The following is a 12,500-nucleotide window of genomic DNA, read 5'->3' as shown; positions in this document are numbered from 1 at the left end:
CCGGCTCGGGAACCCTCCGCCCGCCGCCCCCCCCGGGCTGGCCGGCCACCGGCACCGGCCACCCGCGCTCTCCCCCGCGCCGCGGCGGGCTCCGGCTTAGGGCCGGAGGGAAAAAGGACGAGGCGACGCCGCCTCGCCCGCCGGCAACCCTCTCTCCTTCCTCGGCGGCACCCCTGCTCCGGGACGGAGGAACGAGCCGACGCCGGCTCGGGAACCCTCCGCCCGCCGCCCCCCCCGGGCTGGCCGGCCACCGGCACCGGCCACCCGCGCTCTCCCCCGCGCCGCGGCGGGCTCCGGCTTAGGGCCGGAGGGAAAAAGGACGAGGCGACGCCGCCTCGCCCGCCGGCAACCCTCTCTCCTTCCTCGGCGGCACCCCTGCTCCGGGACGGAGGAACGAGCCGACGCCGGCTCGGGAACCCTCCGCCCGCCGCCCCCCCCGGGCTGGCCGGCCACCGGCACCGGCCACCCGCGCTCTCCCCCGCGCCGCGGCGGGCTCCGGCTTAGGGCCGGAGGGAAAAAGGACGAGGCGACGCCGCCTCGCCCGCCGGCAACCCTCTCTCCTTCCTCGGCGGCACCCCTGCTCCGGGACGGAGGAACGAGCCGACGCCGGCTCGGGAACCCTCCGCCCGCCGCCCCCCCCGGGCTGGCCGGCCACCGGCACCGGCCACCCGCGCTCTCCCCCGCGCCGCGGCGGGCTCCGGCTTAGGGCCGGAGGGAAAAAGGACGAGGCGACGCCGCCTCGCCCGCCGGCAACCCTCTCTCCTTCCTCGGCGGCACCCCTGCTCCGGGACGGAGGAACGAGCCGACGCCGGCTCGGGAACCCTCCGCCCGCCGCCCCCCCCGGGCTGGCCGGCCACCGGCACCGGCCACCCGCGCTCTCCCCCGCGCCGCGGCGGGCTCCGGCTTAGGGCCGGAGGGAAAAAGGACGAGGCGACGCCGCCTCGCCCGCCGGCAACCCTCTCTCCTCCTCGGCGGCACCCCTGCTCCGGGACGGAGGAACGAGCCGACGCCGGCTCGGGAACCCTCCGCCCGCCGCCCCCCCCGGGCTGGCCGGCCACCGGCACCGGCCACCCGCGCTCTCCCCCGCGCCGCGGCGGGCTCCGGCTTAGGGCCGGAGGGAAAAAGGACGAGGCGACGCCGCCTCGCCCGCCGGCAACCCTCTCTCCTCCTCGGCGGCACCCCTGCTCCGGGACGGAGGAACGAGCCGACGCCGGCTCGGGAACCCTCCGCCCGCCGCCCCCCCCGGGCTGGCCGGCCACCGGCACCGGCCACCCGCGCTCTCCCCCGCGCCGCGGCGGGCTCCGGCTTAGGGCCGGAGGGAAAAAGGACGAGGCGACGCCGCCTCGCCCGCCGGCAACCCTCTCTCCTCCTCGGCGGCACCCCTGCTCCGGGACGGAGGAACGAGCCGACGCCGGCTCGGGAACCCTCCGCCCGCCGCCCCCCCCGGGCTGGCCGGCCACCGGCACCGGCCACCCGCGCTCTCCCCCGCGCCGCGGCGGGCTCCGGCTTAGGGCCGGAGGGAAAAAGGACGAGGCGACGCCGCCTCGCCCGCCGGCAACCCTCTCTCCTCCTCGGCGGCACCCCTGCTCCGGGACGGAGGAACGAGCCGACGCCGGCTCGGGAACCCTCCGCCCGCCGCCCCCCCCGGGCTGGCCGGCCACCGGCACCGGCCACCCGCGCTCTCCCCCGCGCCGCGGCGGGCTCCGGCTTAGGGCCGGAGGGAAAAAGGACGAGGCGACGCCGCCTCGCCCGCCGGCAACCCTCTCTCCTCCTCGGCGGCACCCCTGCTCCGGGACGGAGGAACGAGCCGACGCCGGCTCGGGAACCCTCCGCCCGCCGCCCCCCCCCGGGCCGGCCGGCCACCGGCACCGGCCACCCGCGCTCTCCCCCGCGCCGCGGCGGGCTCCGGCTTAGGGCCGGAGGGAAAAAGGACGAGGCGACGCCGCCTCGCCCGCCGGCAACCCTCTCTCCTCCTCGGCGGCACCCCTGCTCCGGGACGGAGGAACGAGCCGACGCCGGCTCGGGAACCCTCCGCCCGCCGCCCCCCCCGGGCCGGCCGGCCACCGGCACCGGCCACCCGCGCTCTCCCCCGCGCCGCGGCGGGCTCCGGCTTAGGGCCGGAGGGAAAAAGGACGAGGCGACGCCGCCTCGCCCGCCGGCAACCCTCTCTCCTCCTCGGCGGCACCCCTGCTCCGGGACGGAGGAACGAGCCGACGCCGGCTCGGGAACCCTCCGCCCGCCGCCCCCCCCGGGCCGGCCGGCCACCGGCACCGGCCACCCGCGCTCTCCCCCGCGCCGCGGCGGGCTCCGGCTTAGGGCCGGAGGGAAAAAGGACGAGGCGACGCCGCCTCGCCCGCCGGCAACCCTCTCTCCTCCTCGGCGGCACCCCTGCTCCGGGACGGAGGAACGAGCCGACGCCGGCTCGGGAACCCTCCGCCCGCCGCCCCCCCCGGGCTGGCCGGCCACCGGCACCGGCCACCCGCGCTCTCCCCCGCGCCGCGGCGGGCTCCAGCTTAGGGCCGGAGAAAAAGGGTGAGGCGCCGCTCTCCTCACCCAGCCCATCATCGGGGGCCCTCCGGAGCCGAGGAAAGCCGCGGCAGGCTCTCCACTCCCCGGCCGAATCCTGCGGCACATGCCGCCAGGATTCCCTGTCCTCATCGGGTCCCCCTCCGGGACCGGGGAAGGTGCCCCGTCTTCCCCGGCCGTACGCGTTCGAGTGCCGGCCACTGCCAACTGCCGGTCTTTGTCCTTCCCTCCCCCGCGGGATCCAGCGCTCCACTTCGCCGGGAGACCCGCGGGCGCCACCTCCGCCTCGCTAGCTCCCCTCCGGAGCCTAGCTGCTATGCCGTTCCCCTAATATGGAGATACGGTTCATCGCTCCCGGACAGCGGCAAGAACGTAGGCTCTGCCCACCGGGGAGGAGCGCCAACCACGCCGACTTTTACGATGACGTAACTGGAGGCAGCGTAAAACAGCGACCCCTTCGGCTGCTGGAAGTAGCGCTGGGGACAAAAGGTCTACCCGCCACCCCGGAACAGCGCCTAAGTCCCGCCGGAGCGAGGTAGACCTGGCGACCGGCTGCCGAGGCGGGTCAAGCGGACAGCCCTGCCGGTCCCGGAGGCGGGTAGACCTGGACGCCCGGACCGGAGGCGGGTAGACCAGCGCGCCCAAGTGCCGCCGGAGCGAGGTAGACCTGGCGACCGGCTGCCGAGGCGGGTCAAGCGGACAGCCCTGCCGGTCCCGGAGGCGGGTAGACCTGGACGCCCGGACCGGAGGAGGGTAGACCTGGACGCCCAAGTGCCGCCGGAGCGAGGTAGACCTGGCGACCGGCTGCCGAGGCGGGTCAAGCGGACAGCCCTGCCGGTCCCGGAGGCGGGTAGACCTGGACGCCCGGACCGGAGGCGGGTAGACCTGGACGCCCAAGTGCCGCCGGAGCGAGGTAGACCTGGCGACCGGCTGCCGAGGCGGGTCAAGCGGACAGCCCTGCCGGTCCCGGAGGCGGGTAGACCTGGACGCCCGGACCGGAGGAGGGTAGACCAGCGCGCCCAAGTGCCGCCGGAGCGAGGTAGACCTGGCGACCGGCTGCCGAGGCGGGTCAAGCGGACAGCCCTGCCGGTCCCGGAGGCGGGTAGACCTGGACGCCCGGACCGGAGGAGGGTAGACCAGCGCGCCCAAGTGCCGCCGGAGCGAGGTAGACCTGGCGACCGGCTGCCGAGGCGGGTCAAGCGGACAGCCCTGCCGGTCCCGGAGGCGGGTAGACCTGGACGCCCGGACCGGAGGCGGGTAGACCTGGACGCCCAAGTGCCGCCGGAGCGAGGTAGACCTGGCGACCGGCTGCCGAGGCGGGTCAAGCGGACAGCCCTGCCGGTCCCGGAGGCGGGTAGACCTGGCAGCCCGGACCGGAGGCGGGTAGACCTGGACGCCCGGACCGGTCCCGGAGGTGGGTAGACCTGGCAGCCGGCTGCCGAGGCGGGTAGACCTGGCAGCCCGGACCGGTCCCGGAGGCGGGTAGACCTGGCAGCCCCGACCGGAGGCGGGTAGACCTGGCATCCCCGACCGGAGGCGGGTAGACCTGGCAGCCCGGACCGGAGCAGGGTAGACCTGGCCGACCGGTCCCGGAGGCGGGTAGACCTGGCAGCCGGCTGCCGAGGCGGGTAGACCTGGCAGTCCGGACCGGAGGCGGGTAGACCTGGCAGCCGGCTGCCGAGGCGGGTAGACCTGGCAGCCCGGACCGGAGGCGGGTAGACTTGGCAGCCCGGACCGGTCCCGGAGGCGGGTAGACCTGGCAGCCGGCTGCCGAGGCGGGTAGACCTGGCACCCCGGACCGGAGGCGGGTAGACCTGGACGCCCGGACCGGAGGCGGGTAGACCTGGCCGACCGGTCCCGGAGGTGGGTAGACCTGGCAGCCCGGACCGGAGGCGGGTAGACCTGGACGCCCGGACCGGAGCAGGGTAGACCTGGCCGACCGGTCCCGGAGGCGGGTAGACCTGGCAGCCGGCTGCCGAGGCGGGTAGACCTGGCAGCCCGGACCGGTCCCGGAGGCGGGTAGACCTGGCAGCCCGGACCGGTCCCGGAGGCGGGTAGACCTGGCAGCCCGGACCGGAGGCGGGTAGACCTGGACGCCCGGACCGGTCCCGGAGGTGGGTAGACCTGGCAGCCGGCTGCCGAGGCGGGTAGACCTGGCAGCCCGGACCGGTCCCGGAGGCGGGTAGACCTGGCAGCCCGGACCGGTCCCGGAGGTGGGTAGACCTGGCAGCCGGCTGCCGAGGCGGGTAGACCTGGACGCCCGGACCGGTCCCGGAGGTGAGTAGACCTGGCAGCCGGCTGCCGAGGCGGGTAGACCCACCCGGACCGGGACGGCGCGGCTGCCGTATCCCGGTTCTCCCAGGGTGGAAGGATTACGGGGGGGGCGGGTGGGGGGGGGATTATTTATACCGTGTGGGTTTTTTTTTTCCTTAACTATCGTTCTCGCCCTCGTCCCCCGATTTAAAGAGTCAAGCGTTTCCGGTACTGGGTACGCCCTGATGGGGATACAGCAGACCGAGCTGGGGGGGGGGGATGTTCGATTTTTTTTTTTTTTGGCTCTTTAATTTTCTCCCCCCTTCGCCTATTTCAAGATTCGGGCGTCTCTAATACAGGGGCAACCCTCACCCGGATCTCCCGGAGCGGCGGGGAGAGGGGGGAAGAGGAGGGGCGCGGAACAGTTGTGATTTTTTTTTTTTTTAATAGTCGTTATTGTTGCTCTTATTACTATTACTGTTACGGTCGGTTTATTGCTCCTTATGATGATGAATTACCAGTTGTTAAATAATAATCTGTTTATTTTCCCCGACGCCGCTGCTGGCGGCAAGTCTGCCTGAGCAGACTCTGGACGCCTATTTCGCTCCCCGGCCGCCGGGATCGGCGAGAGCCGGCGGCCCCCGCCGCGAGCCGCCCGGCGCCCCGCCGCGACGCGAGCTCGCCGGCCGCCGGCGGACTCGGCGACCGGCGGCCCCGATCCGGCGGCGGGTGCCGGCGCCGCCGGGCGCTCGCCGGCTTTCGCCTCTCGCGGTGGGCTTTTCCGTTCCGCTCGGTTTTGGCTCGGGGGGCTGCGAGGGGGGGCGTGGGGGGGCTGAGGGCGTTGGGGGGGCTGCGCGTGTGGGCGCGCGCGGTGGGGCGGGGGTGCCGGGGCGGGTGCTTTTCCCCCGCCGCTTTGCCTCCCCGGCCGCCGGGGTCGGCGAGAGCCGGCGGCCCCCGCCGCGAGCCGCCCGGCGCCCCGCCGCGACGCGAGCTCGCCGGCCGCCGGCGGACTCGGGGACCGGCGGCCCCGATCCGGCGGCGGGTGCCGGCGCCGCCGGGCGCTCGCCGGCTTTCGCCTCTCGCGGTGGGCTTTTCCGTTCCGCTCGGTTTTGGCTCGGGGGGCTGCGAGGGGGGGCGTGGGGGGGCTGAGGGCGTTGGGGGGGCTGCGCGTGTGGGCGCGCGCGGTGGGGCGGGGGTGCCGGGGCGGGTGCTTTTCCCCCCGCCGCTTTGCCTCCCCGGCCGCCGGGGTCGGCGAGAGCCGGCGGCCCCCGCCGCGAGCCGCCCGGCGCCCCGCCGCGACGCGAGCTCGCCGGCCGCCGGCGGACTCGGGGACCGGCGGCCCCGATCCGGCGGCGGGTGCCGGCGCCGCCGGGCGCTCGCCGGCTTTCGCCTCTCGCGGTGGGCTTTTCCGTTCCGCTCGGTTTTGGCTCGGGGGGCTGCGAGGGGGGGCGTGGGGGGGCTGAGGGCGTTGGGGGGGCTGCGCGTGTGGGCGCGCGCGGTGGGGCGGGGGTGCCGGGGCGGGTGCTTTTCCCCCGCCGCTTTGCCTCCCCGGCCGCCGGGGTCGGCGAGAGCCGGCGGCCCCCGCCGCGAGCCGCCCGGCGCCCCGCCGCGACGCGAGCTCGCCGGCCGCCGGCGGACTCGGGGACCGGCGGCCCCGATCCGGCGGCGGGTGCCGGCGCCGCCGGGCGCTCGCCGGCTTTCGCCTCTCGCGGTGGGCTTTTCCGTTCCGCTCGGTTTTGGCTCGGGGGGCTGCGAGGGGGGGCGTGGGGGGGCTGAGGGCGTTGGGGGGGCTGCGCGTGTGGGCGCGCGCGGTGGGGCGGGGGTGCCGGGGCGGGTGCTTTTCCCCCCGCCGCTTTGCCTCCCCGGCCGCCGGGGTCGGCGAGAGCCGGCGGCCCCCGCCGCGAGCCGCCCGGCGCCCCGCCGCGACGCGAGCTCGCCGGCCGCCGGCGGACTCGGGGACCGGCGGCCCCGATCCGGCGGCGGGTGCCGGCGCCGCCGGGCGCTCGCCGGCTTTCGCCTCTCGCGGTGGGCTTTTCCGTTCCGCTCGGTTTTGGCTCGGGGGGCTGCGAGGGGGGGCGTGGGGGGGCTGAGGGCGTTGGGGGGGCTGCGCGTGTGGGCGCGCGCGGTGGGGCGGGGGTGCCGGGGCGGGTGCTTTTCCCCCCGCCGCTTTGCCTCCCCGGCCGCCGGGGTCGGCGAGAGCCGGCGGCCCCCGCCGCGAGCCGCCCGGCGCCCCGCCGCGACGCGAGCTCGCCGGCCGCCGGCGGACTCGGGGACCGGCGGCCCCGATCCGGCGGCGGGTGCCGGCGCCGCCGGGCGCTCGCCGGCTTTCGCCTCTCGCGGTGGGCTTTTCCGTTCCGCTCGGTTTTGGCTCGGGGGGCTGCGGGCGGGGGGGAGAGGGGGGCTGTGTGAGGTCTTTGCGGGGGGGGAGGGGGTTGTGGGTGTACGCGCGGCGGGATGGGGGAGATTTTCCCCCTCGCCGTCATTTTCCCCCTTCTCCCCTTCCCCCCCTCCGCGGAGCAGCGGGGCGGGGGAGCGGGGGGTGGGCCCGCAGCTGCGCGCCCTGCGCATGCGCGCGTGTCCCCCCCACCCCCCGCCCGCGGTTGAAAGGCGGGGGTTCCCGCCGCGCTAACGGTCGCGGGCTCATTGGCGCCAAAGGCAGGGAAGGGAAAGGAGGGGATGCCGCTGCGGCAGCAGGCGAGAGCGCTCGGCGAGCAGGCGGGGAGCCCGGCGCAGAGGTAGGCAGGGGAGAGGGCGTGCGGGGCGCGGTCTCTCTTTTCGGAGAAAATTCCCGCTTGGCTCGGTTGCGGTTCTTTTCCTTCCTTCCTTCTGTCGGTTGGCAACCCGCGGCAGGGGCGGGCGGGCGGGCTGAAGGAGCGACCGGCCGTCCCCGCCGCCCGAGAAAGCAGGGCGGGAGCCGGGGCACGGGCAGGGCGGGGTAGAGACTCGGCAGCCGGGGTCAGAGACCGGTCGCGCCGCCGGGATTCCCCTCTCCCGCCGGGGCGCGGAGCCGGCGGGGGCTCCGCTGGGTCCTAAAGTCTCCCGTCGTCTTTCCCCGGGAGCGGCGAAACCTGCGGGCGGGAGGAGGAGCGGGTGGCCGGATTCGCCGTGAAGCGGGCGGTGGACGGGGGTGGGGGGGCGGCTTGAGGGCAAGAGGGGGGCCGGTGGGGGGGCGAGTTTCGCTCTCTGCGCGCGCGCGCGTCTGCCTCTGCCGCGCGCGAGGAGTTCGGGGAGGGGGGGGCTGTTGGGGGGTGCGGCGGCAGACGGGGGGGGGTTCGGGCTGGTGGGGGGGGCGAGGGGGGTCGGCGGGGGGGGATTTCCGCTCTTTGCTTTGCGTGCGCGCGTACCTGCCTCTGCCGCGCGCGAGGAGTTCGGGGAGGGGGGGGCTGTTGGGGGGTGCGGCGGCAGACGGGGGGGGTTCGGGCTGGGTGGGGGGGGGTGGGGAGGGGGTCGGCGGGAGCGTGTTTCTCTCTGCGTGCGCGCGTTTCTGCCTCTGCCGCCGGGATTCCCTTCTCCCGCCGGGGCGCGGAGCCGGCGGGGGCTCCGCTGGGTCCTAAAGTCTCCCGTCGTCTTTCCCCGGGAGCGGCGAAACCTGCGGGCGGGAGGAGGAGCGGGTGGCCGGATTCGCCGTGAAGCGGGCGGTGGACGGGGGTGGGGGTGGGGGGGCGGCTTGAGGGCAAGAGGGGGGCCGGTGGGGGGGCGAGTTTCGCTCTCTGCGCGCTGCGCGCGTCTGCCTCTGCCGCGCGCGAGGAGTTCGGGGAGGGGGGGGCTGTTGGGGGGTGCGGCGGCAGACGGGGGGGGGTTCGGGCTGGTGGGGGGGGCGAGGGGGGTCGGCGGGGGGGGGATTTCCGCTCTTTGCTTTGCGTGCGCGCGTACCTGCCTCTGCCGCGCGCGAGGAGTTCGGGGAGGGGGGGGCTGTTGGGGGGTGCGGCGGCAGACGGGGGGGGGTTCGGGCTGGTGGGGGGGGCGAGGGGGGTCGGCGGGGGGGGATTTCCGCTCTTTGCTTTGCGTGCGCGCGTACCTGCCTCTGCCGCGCGCGAGGAGTTCGGGGAGGGGGGGGGCTGTTGGGGGGTGCGGCGGCAGACGGGGGGGTTCGGGCTGGGGGGCCTGCCGGGGCAGGCCCGCGTCCGTGGGCACGCGGTGGGCGGTGGCCGCGTGCGCGCAGGTGCGTGCCCGAGCGCGTGCGGCGGCAGGCGAGGGGTTCGGTTCCGGGGGCCTGCCGGGGGATGAGAGCGCGCTTGCGCGAAGCGAAAAGGCCCCGTAACGCTCTCGCTAACGTCGCCTTCTCTGTTACAGCCCGCCGGGTCGGCCGCGCCGATGTCCGGCTGCCACCCGTGCCCGCCTGCGGGCGCGGCCGCTCGGCTCTTCTGCCGGTCGAAACCCCGTCCCTGGGAAAGCAGCAGCAGCAGCCGCCGCCGCCGCCAGGGCCGTGTGCCCGGGCAGGGGCTGCCGGAGAGCCGGGCCGCCCTCCTGAGAAACGTCCGCCGTCGGCGGGAAGGGTGAGAACTGCCGAGAGGACGGTAAGGTAAGGCCCCGGCGGCCCGAGGCCAAGGGGGGGAACCGCTCCCTTCGCCGGCAGGGCGCCGTCGAGAGCCCCGCCGTCTCCCCCGGAGGGCTCGGCGCGCGTAAGACCCCCACGATCCCGGCCGTTAGAGCGTGCCCTGAAGGGAAGCCTCCCCCGGTCCTCCGTGCTCCGGTTGGGGGGGGGGTGGTGTGTGGTGGTGGTGGTGGGTGGGTGTGTGTGTCCAGTGCTTGGTGCCGGAGGCCGTCGGGAGAGCGACCGCAGCCTTCTCCGCCCGAGAGCCGCTGTCGGGAGGAATAGCCCTGAGCTCTCTTCTTCCTCATGCCCCCAGCCCCAGGTGCAGGCGGCCCCTCCGCGCCGAGGGCAGTTCTGTGGAGCAGCGTAAGCTAGCGTCCGGCTTGGAGATTCTCACGGCTGGCTTCTCTTCGGTACGTTCCAGTTCCTCAAACTTTTCCAGCGGGCGGGGGGGGGGAAGGGGGAAAAGCGCTTCTCCAACAGTCTGTCCCGGCAGCGCCACAGCGTCGTGGGCCGGAGAACCCGAAGGAGGCTCGTCTCGCCGCCTCACGGCATCGGCTCCGTCTGCGCCTTTCTTCGCGAGGGTTCCTCTAAGTCGGTCTCAGAAGCCGGGGTTACGGTGAGCTCGCTCCGGTAAGGAGCTCTTCCCTCGCTGCCTTCTGCCGTCGTCACACACGCGCCCCCCCCCGCCGCTGCCTTCGGGCCGTCCGCCTAGCGGGGAAGCTAAAGAGAAGGCCGGCCGGCCCGCCCCGTATTTAAAAAACACGCTCGCGCTCTTCCCCACAGGGAGCTGCCGATCTCCCGCCGTAGCGATAAGCGAAGGGATTTCTCCGAGCCGCCGCGTGGCTCCCGAGTTCCTCCGGCTCACGAGAGGGTAGGTCTGGGTGGTGCGGGAGTCGGGAACGTATCCCGGGAGAGCGCAAGCGCCTGCTCTGCCTGCAGAGGCGTCTCTCGCGCGTCCCCCGGAGCAGACCGGGCTCTCGTTTTTCACCGGGCTCTCGCCGGGAGCGATTCCGCCCCTTTGGGCGGCTGGAGAGCGTTTGTCTCCTGCGTGTTAGGGTCCCGAGGGCGCCTCGAGGACCCCGACGACCTTCGCCTGGCACCTGCGCCTGCACCCACCCGCCGCCGGCTCGCCTCTCGGGACTCGGCTGGCGTGCCCGTCCCCGCCCGTTTCAAGGGGCGGAGAGGGAGCTCTCCTCAGGTAAGGCGGCGTTTGCTTCCTAGCCGGGCTTTTGCTTTCAGCCGAAACTTTCCGCTTCCCGTTCTTCGTCGCGCCGGTCGGAGGCTCGAAAGCGTCCGTCAGCGGGGACGACGAAGGTCTGGGCCGCTCTAACGATGGGGCGCGCGCCCGCGAGGCTGCCGGGCTCTCTCTCCCTTTCCCGGCGTCGGCTCCCCTTTAGCGGCGTTGCGGAGCCGAAGCGGTTCTCCTGGACGCGGGCGGGACGGTAAGTAAGGCGTTGCGGGGACCCGGCTCCTTGCCGCGTAGGGCGTGTAAACGGCACCGTGCTTTTCCGCTTTTCCGGCTGGCGCGGCCGCGAGAAGGGTCGCACTTCTTCCCTTCCGTGGGCGGCGGACGCGCAGCTACGGCTGCCGGGCCGCTCTCGCCGAATGCCTCGCCTCTCGTCCGGTCCGATCCCCGCGGCCCGACCGCCTGAAGGTTTGCGCAAAGCCCCGGGCAAGGCCGCGTCGGTTTGCACGTCCCCGCGTCGGCCACGGGAAATATTTTGGCGGTCCCTCGACGAAGGGGTGAACTCGACGAGGCGCTTTGAGTCTTTCGGGTGGCTGCTGCCGTTGCTGTTCCGAAGAGCGGTCCGGGTGAGAGCGCCGGCGGTCGAGAGGCCTCCTGTGACCCGGTAGAGCCGGGTACTCGTCTGCCGAGGCGGGCTTGTTCTCTCGCCTCCCGGTGCGGGTGTCTATAGGTCAGAGGGCAGCGAGATGGCTCCTGCCAAAGGAAAGGCTGACGTTTCTAGCGACGCGAGGAAACGAAAAGCCCTTCCCGCAGCTTGCCGATACAACTCGCCGGGGGCGGCGGCGGCGGCGGCGGCGGCGGCGGCGCGTTTTGTCGGGCCGAGCGGCGGCCTTCTCGTGGGGGGGTGGGGGGAGGAGGCTCGGCGGCCCGAAGCCAGCCGTAGTCCGTGACGGCGCCTAGGTCGCCGTGACTCCCCTACGACGGTATCTGCCCTGACGTCCCTCCCTTCCTCTCTCCCCTCCAGCGTCCGGGTCTCGAGGAGAAGCAGGAGAGCGCCTTTCCGCCCCCCGCAGAAAGCAGCGGCTTCGCCCGAGGCCGGGCCCCCCCGCGTCGAGGTAGCCCGCCGACGTGCCGCCGCCGCGCCCGGGAGAGGTGGGTCAGGTAGGGGTCAGGACCGAGGCGGGGGGAAGGCGAGAGGGCCGCGCCACCCCCCCGGCCCGCTCGCGCCGGCTCTTGCGGGAAGGCCCACGTCCCACCCCACGTCCTGCCCCACAGGCCCCTTCTCTGCCCCACATCCCCCGTAACGGGATGAGAACCCCCTCCCTCTGCCCCACATGCTGCCCCACGGGCCCCTTCTCTGCCCCACATCCCCCCCAACGGCACCACACCCCCCTCCCTCTGCCCCACATCCTGCCCCACAGGCCCCCTCTCTGCCCCACATCCTGCCCCACAGGCCCCTTCTCTGCCCCACATCCCCCCCAACGGCACCACACCCCCCTCCCTCTGCCCCACATCCTGCCCCACAGGCCCCTTCTCTGCCCCACATCCCCCGTAACGGGATCAGAACCCCCTCCCTCTGCCCCACATCCTGCCCCACAGGCCCCTTCTCTGCCCCACATGCCCCCGTAACGGGATCAGAACCCCCTCCCTCTGCCCCACATCCTGCCCCACAGGCCCCTTCTCTGCCCCACACCCCCAGTAACGGGATCAGAACGCCCTCCCTCTGCCCCACATCCTGCCCCACAGGCCCCTTCTCTGCCCCACATGCCCCCGTAACGGGATCAGAACCCCCTCCCTTGGCCCCACATCCTGCCCCACAGGCCCCTTCTCTGCCCCACATTCCCCCGTAACGGGATCAGAACCCCCTCCCTCTGCCCCGCATCCTGCCCCACAGGCCCCTTCTCTGCCCCACATCCCCTGTAACGGGATGAGAACCCCCTCCCTCTGCCCCACATCCTGCCCCACAGGCCCCTTCTCTGCCCCACATTCCCCCGTAAC

This window comes from Numenius arquata, unplaced genomic scaffold (assembly GCF_964106895.1).
Source record: "Numenius arquata unplaced genomic scaffold, bNumArq3.hap1.1 HAP1_SCAFFOLD_1292, whole genome shotgun sequence".
Taxonomy (NCBI): domain Eukaryota; kingdom Metazoa; phylum Chordata; class Aves; order Charadriiformes; family Scolopacidae; genus Numenius; species Numenius arquata.
Note: the sequence above shows the minus strand (reverse complement) of the source record.